Genomic DNA, 7345 nt, shown 5'->3' with positions numbered 1-7345 from the left:
AGTACAGTAAGTCAGAATGAAAAACACCAATACAGTATATTAACACATATATATGGAATTTAGAAAGATGGTAACAACAACCCTATATATGAGACAGCAAAGAGACACAGATATAAAGAAAAGACTTTTGGACTCTGTGGGAGAAGGTGAAAGTGGGATGATTTGAGAGAACAGCATTGAAACATGTATATTACCATATGTGAAATACATGACCAGTCCAAGTTCGATGCATAAAAACAGGGCACTCAAAGCTGGTGCACTGGGACAACCCAATGGGATGTCCCAGAGGGATGTGGGAGGGGGGTTTGGGACCGGGGGACATGTACACCTGTGGCTGATTCATGTCAATATATGGCAAAAACTACCACAATATTGTAAAGTAATTAGCCTCCAATTAAAATTAATTCATTAATTTAAAAAAATCACCCCTGATTGAGAACTACCTGACTAGATGAAAACCAAGATCCAACAATATGCTGCACATTCTTAAAGGGAAAGGATGCAAATACTAATTATAAGAAAACTGGTATGATTATATTAATACCAGATAATGCAGATTTGAAGATGAAGGGCATTTGCAGAAGTAGAAATAGTTCATAATGATACAGAGAATCTACCTATTAAAAGGACATAAATGTTCATGCACCTAATAACAGAGCCTCAAAATACATGAAGTATAGACGGACAGACTATAAGAAAATCTATAGTCATATTTGGAGACTGAAACACTGCTCTTTAATTAATTGGTAGCGTAACTAGATGAAGATCAGGAAGGTTATATAAGATTTGAACAATGCATTTAACTAACTTGACCTAAATGATACTTCTAGTATTCTAGAACTGTTCTTAGTATTCTAGAGTATATTCAATAACTGCAGAGTATACATTCTTTTCAAGTGTACTTGGAATGTTTACCAAGATAGACCATATGCTGGGCCAAAAAATAAGTCTCATTAAATTACAAATGATTGCAATCAAACAAAATATTTTCTATGACAACATAAATAAATAATGAAAAGGCATCTACAGAAGTCTTCAAAGTTTTAGAAAAATACCATATTTCTAAGTAACTGCTGGGTCAAAACCAAATCACAGGATAATTTTAAAGTATTTAAAATTAAACTTCAAAGTTCTTCAAAACAGTTTGTTTTCATACCCCTCTTTCTCAGGACCAACTGGTTTTAGATAGTCCCCCCCAAAAAAGCTTCATTACAATCATTCAATTGCTTTTGAATCCTTGGGCAGTCACCCTTTGTTTTTAATCTCACACCTGTAGGAATGGAAAACCTAAAAAAAAGTAGTAAATGTTAAACTCACAGTTTATTATTCAGAGATAGGTGTAAAATAAATACAGATTTCCATCTTCCCTTATTTTATAAGCCCAGAAATCATTTTTAGTGTAGAGGATATTAGGGTTGCAGAAAATTATGGTTATAATTAGCTTTTTGCAAGTCATGTTTTTGCAACTAGGAATGATGTAATAATGTTAACTATGTTGTGAAAAGGAATTATTTTAGTGTTAGATTTTGATCAAGCTAAAATTTAAAAAAAATATCTAGACATGTGAGTGAAATTGCAGGAGAAAAAAAGAAAAATCTAAAGCAACCAGTATTTTTTAAAGGATAGGTTATCTTCAAAGAAGCAAAATGTATACTAATAACATTATTGGAGAAGGCAATGGCAACCCACTCCGGTACTCTTGCCTGGGAAATCCCATGGACGGAGGAGCCTGGTGGGCTACAGTCCATGGGGTCGCGAAGAGTCAGACACGACTGAATGACTTCACTTTCACTTTTCACTTTCATGCACTGGAGAAGGAAATGGCAGCCTACTCCAGTATTCTTGCCTGGAGAATCCCAAGGACGGAGGAGCCTGGTGGGCTGCCATCTATGGGGTTGCACAGAATCGGACACAACTGACGTGACTTAGCAGTAGCAGCAGCAATAACATTATTTAAGCAACAGCGACAAGAATAATCAACGGGCAATAGAATTACACAATCAATATGCAGAAAGAAAATAATGACCAACATAGGAAGTCTACACCCAGGACTTCCTATGACAGAGTGGATAAGAATCCACGCAGCAATGCAGGGAACATGGGTTTGATCCCTGGTCCAGGAAGAGTCCACCTGGAGCTACTAAGCCTATGTATCATAATTAATGAGCCTGTGCTGCAGAGTTGAGGAACCACTGTTACTGAGCCTGAATGCTGCAACTATTGAAGCATGTTCACCTACAGCCTGTCCTCCTCAACAGAAGAAGCCACTATGGTGAGAAACCTGTGCACTGCAATGAAAACCCAGCAGAACCAAAACTAAATAGAATTTTTTTTTTAAAAGTCTACACCCAGCACAAATATCCTTCAGAAACGAACATGAAATAAAGACATTGTTAGGCAGCAACCCAATGGACATGAATTTGAGCAGACTCCAGGAGATAGCGGAGGACAGAGAAGCCTGGTGTGCTGTAGTCCATGGGGTCGCAAAGAGTTGGACACTGAACAAGGTAAAAATTTAGAGAATTTGCTACCAGTAGACCTTCAGTTAGGAATTAAGTATATTCTTTGGGCAGAAGCAAATGATACTGGTTAGAAGGTTAGCTATGCAGGAAGCAAAGAATTCCCAAGAGAACCATAAATACATGGTAAATCTAAATGAATATTGACTATGTAAAGTAATAATAACCTGTGGTTTAAAGTATCATGACAGTCGCTCAGTCATGTTCGACTCTTTGCGACCCCATGGACCGTAGCCTGCCAGGCTCCTCTGTCCATGGGATTCTCCAGGCAAGAATACTGGAGTGGGTTGCCATTCCCTCTCCAAGGGTTTAAAGTATAGAGAGTATTAAAAGCATAGGTAAATAACAGCATAATGATTGTATTTTCCTGTTGGAGTGTTAAAAGTACTAATTAACATAATTTCTAGGATTAAAAAATACCTAACTTTCAGACTAACAGAGTAAAAACTAGAATTAAAACTTGTGACTTTCATAAAAAAAGGAAAAAAGAGGTGAAAAAAGAACACAGAAAGGGCAGGATAAATAGAAGTCATGTAAGATGATAGATTTAAATCCACATTTACTGTTTTAAGACTTAGAGCACAGTACATGGGAGCCTGACAGAAAAGAGTAACTGACTTAATCACTTTGTCCTAGTGAAAATGAAAGTCATTCAGCCATGTCGAACTCTTTGGAATTCTCCAGGCCAGAATACTGGGAGTTGGTAGCCTTTTCCTTCTTCAGGGGATCTTCCCAACCCAGGGATTGAACCCAGGTCCCCCACCTCGCAGACGGATTCTTTACCAGCTGAGTCACCAGGGAAGCCCAAGAATACTAGAGTGGGTAGCCTATCCCTCCTCCAGTGGATCTTCCTGACCCAGGAATTAAACGGGGGTCTCTGGCATTGCAGGTGGATTCTTTACCAACTGAGCTACTAGGGAAGCTAAGAAGTCCTCTTTAGTAAGTTCCCAAAAATGGCAGTTTAAAAATGCTACTTCATGAACACTTTAGGTATCAGAGCAGCAACAAGGCACTCTGCATCCATTCTATCTTTTTATCCTCACAATGAACTCCCTACTTGGAGGTGAGGATTGCCAGAGGGTGCTCAGTCAGAAAGCGACCAAACAGGATTCAAAACAGCTCAAACTCATCCCAACCTGAGCATACATCCCACCATGACACAATTCCTACCATTTTATAAGTCTAGTTTGGTCATGTTGTTTAAATATATCTTAAGCTTTTAACTGCTCAGAAGAAACAGATGGACAAACGTTTTGCAACAAACCCAACTTTTAAAAATTAAAATTCCTAAGATTCCTCTAAGTTAAATAAACAGATTTTTAAGACAAACATACCAAACTTAGCCTATAGTCATGTGCACAGCTACTCATATTCAAAGCAAGCATTTACAGAGATGCTATGCATCCTATATTTTTCCATTTTGTGGCCCACACTGCATATGCATTTCAGTTTCTACTTGGATATCCATTTAATTCTGCCAAGAATATGCATTCATTTCTTGTTAAAAGTAGAGTTTTCATTTCTGAAATGATTTATACGGGAGGACAATGTAATTACATTAGAAGACATTTTAATTTGCAAATTCATTTCCAGCCAAGATTTGTGCAAAATAAAATCTAATTTATGCCAAAGAATATCAAACATGTTAATCAATTTTTTTAATGACTTCCCAAGAAGAAACTGGTGTTGGTTATGATTTTTTACACAGCACTGTTATCTTCCAACCATATTGCTTTTTAAAAGTATTCAATTTATTTTTATGCTCTTTCAGTAATGAGGATTGTGTTATCTATTTACCACAAAATGAGAACTTTGTTGCTCAAATGATAAAAAAAAGGAAGATTTTGATTGTTTTCTTTCAAGTCACTTATTTCCAGGTACATTCACTTTTATTTCTGTCACTTTTTTTTTTCCTACTGCTTAATCCCTAGTGCCTTCTATACTAATCTGTTAATTTTATATTATTCATACTGTTCATGGAAGAATTGATGCTTTTGAACTTAGTGTTGGAGAAGATTCCTGAGAGTCCTTTGGACTCCAGGGAGATCAAACCAGTCAATCCTAAAGGAAATCAGTCCTGAACATTCATTGGAAGGACTATGCTAAAGATGAAACTCTAATACTTTGGCCACCTGATGTGAAGAACTGACTCATTGGAAAAGACCCTGATGCTGGGAAAGATTGAAGGCAGGAGGAGAAAGGGAAGACAGAGGATGAGATGGTTGGATGGCATCACCGACTCAATGGACATGAGTTTGAGCAAGCTCCGGGAGTTGATGATGTATAGGGAAGCCTGGCGTGCTGCAGTCCATGGGGTTGTGAAGAGTCGGACATGATTGAGCGACTGAACTGAACTGACATATTATTCAATATAATGCTGAAGTGACTATAGCTTGTCCCAAGACCATTACAAGAGAACAAGTTGGAGAAAGAAAAATTGTCACTAGAAAAGATAAATGGATGACACATTGGACCTTAGCTCTGTTTCTAATGGAAATTCTCACACAGCAGATGAAAAGTTACCAGGAAACATGAACTGCCTCATTAACTTTACGTCCTAGTTCTATCAGCAATTGATTTTTAATGCCTATGTTCATCATTTATGAGCTCTTGCCAGTGTTTATACATACTTAAAATTAAGCTTTATAAGGTGAACTAGTCACATGGTGATGCTCACTGCATCATCAGTGAGAATAATTAAAGAATAATTCACAAAGAGGAAACAGAGCTGCTGGGCCAGTACTATTTTGTGATGCAAATTACTAATGATTAAATGCCGAATGTGGAAGCTATAATTGCCACTGTATTTGAATTGACCTTAAAAATCACCAACATATCATGAAGATACTTTTGGAAAATCAAGGTAACATTGCTTTCTTTTTTTTCATATTTCCACAGCATCTTTCAGCCAACATTTCTGACAATACTGCAGTGAGGCCATCTGCATCACCAACATATTTGTCACGGACCGAAAGATAACAGATTTGGAAATTGTTGCACATCAAAACAAAGCAGATTAGAATGAGCCAAAAGCAGTAGTTTTCCAAATGGTTTTAAAATGTCAATTCCATAGTCTCGGTAAATAATCCATTGAGCTTTTTAGAGTTGTTTGGAATAGCTCTTTTTTGCTTTTAATAGAGAGCCGTATTTTTTAAAAGTAGAAAACTAGGTTTCAAACATGCTTTGATAGTTTGTTTATAGTTGGAGGTGTGACAAAACTGTTAAGGCTAGCTTTGCCATTACTGCAACTGAGTTAAAAATAAATGTCCAGAAACCAGATTGATTTGGGAGATATTTTTTACTTTACCCCTAGAGGGTAGCTAACATAGCCAACCTCTGTTGTAAGCCTTGGTATATGTTAACTCATTGATTTCTTTCAACAATCATGTGAAGGAGGTACTGTTGTTATCAATATTTCAGGAAAGAGAAAATGAGGCAGAGGGCTATGATAAATCACTAGGATCCTTCAGTAGGAAACAGAAGGATCCCATCTAGGTGGTCTGGCTGAGAAATCTAACTTCTAACCAATGTGCTGTCTCTCTTCAATTGTTCAAATTGAGGGCAAAAAGTTTTCTATCATCAAAGGCACAGAAGCACATTTGGAGGAATTCTAGTATATGCAGGAAGTCTTGAAGAATCTTTACAATGGAGCCAATCATTAATTCAATTAGTGGATCCCGTCAGTGGGTTCTTCCCTAATAGAAGACTGAACTGCAGACTTTCAGCCTCTGACATTTAAAGTCTTGCTCAGTGCTCTACTATATGTCATTTAATCCTCACAACTTTATAGACTGCAGTGCATTTATTATCTTAATTTAAACCCATATGATGTGGATTTTGTGAAAATGAATGCAGAGAATACCACAAATATTCTGAAAATGCCAAGGGTTTAATATAGTTCTACACCCCTTTTATATATTTGTAAAAAGTTTTGCTATAAAAATTTGAGACCAAAAATATCAAAGTTATTCTGATAGTCTGTTCTATAATGAGTTTTCCTAACTAATGTATAGTGGATTTACAATATTGAGTTAGTCTCAGATGTACTGCAAAGTGAATAGGGGTGTGTGTGTGTGTGTGTATTTAGATTCTTTTCCAGTATAGGATATTATATCAAATATCAAATATAGTTCCCTATTTTATACAATAAATCCTTGTTTATCTATTTCATATATAGTGGTGTGTATCTGTTAATCCCATACTCCTAATTTGTCCCTTCTCCATCCCTTTACCCTTTGGTAAGTTTGTGTCCTTATGCCTATGAGACTATTTCTGCTTTGTGATATCACGTGTATTATTTTTTAGATTCCACACATAAGTGATATCATGCAATATTTGTCTTTCTCTGTCTGGCTTTCTTCAGTATGATAATCTCTAGTTTTTCTAACATAAATAAGTTAATACTGGAGACGTATGAGGCAATGATGTTAAAATAATGTGGAAATAATATTGGCTGTTTCATAGACTGTTTTTCTAAGTCCAAGGGATTCAAAACTGCAGAAACAGGAAAAGAAAAGGAAAAGCCCTCAGATGGGCTGGTGACCTGGCAACATGAGCCTTTGGGCTGTATTTTAGAAAAACCAACAATGAAAGCCTGTTCACAGGGCTCTCTCTCCCCAGAGAGGCGCCCCAGCCTGGGGCAGTTCTTGGCTGCTTGGTAGGCCCACTACCTCCTGTGAGTACTAAGAGTGCAGCCCCATAAGCTCTGATTTCCATGTCCTTTGGCTCTATCTCAGCTAACATTAGCCCTTACCTGATAAAATTTTGTCCTCATTCCTATTCTATTGTTTTGGGCAATCTAATATTCTTTGTCACATATTCCAGCT

Source organism: Bison bison, unplaced genomic scaffold (genome assembly GCF_000754665.1).
Source record: "Bison bison bison isolate TAMUID 2011002044 unplaced genomic scaffold, Bison_UMD1.0 scf7180017864525, whole genome shotgun sequence".
NCBI classification, from domain to species: domain Eukaryota; kingdom Metazoa; phylum Chordata; class Mammalia; order Artiodactyla; family Bovidae; genus Bison; species Bison bison.
Note: the sequence above shows the minus strand (reverse complement) of the source record.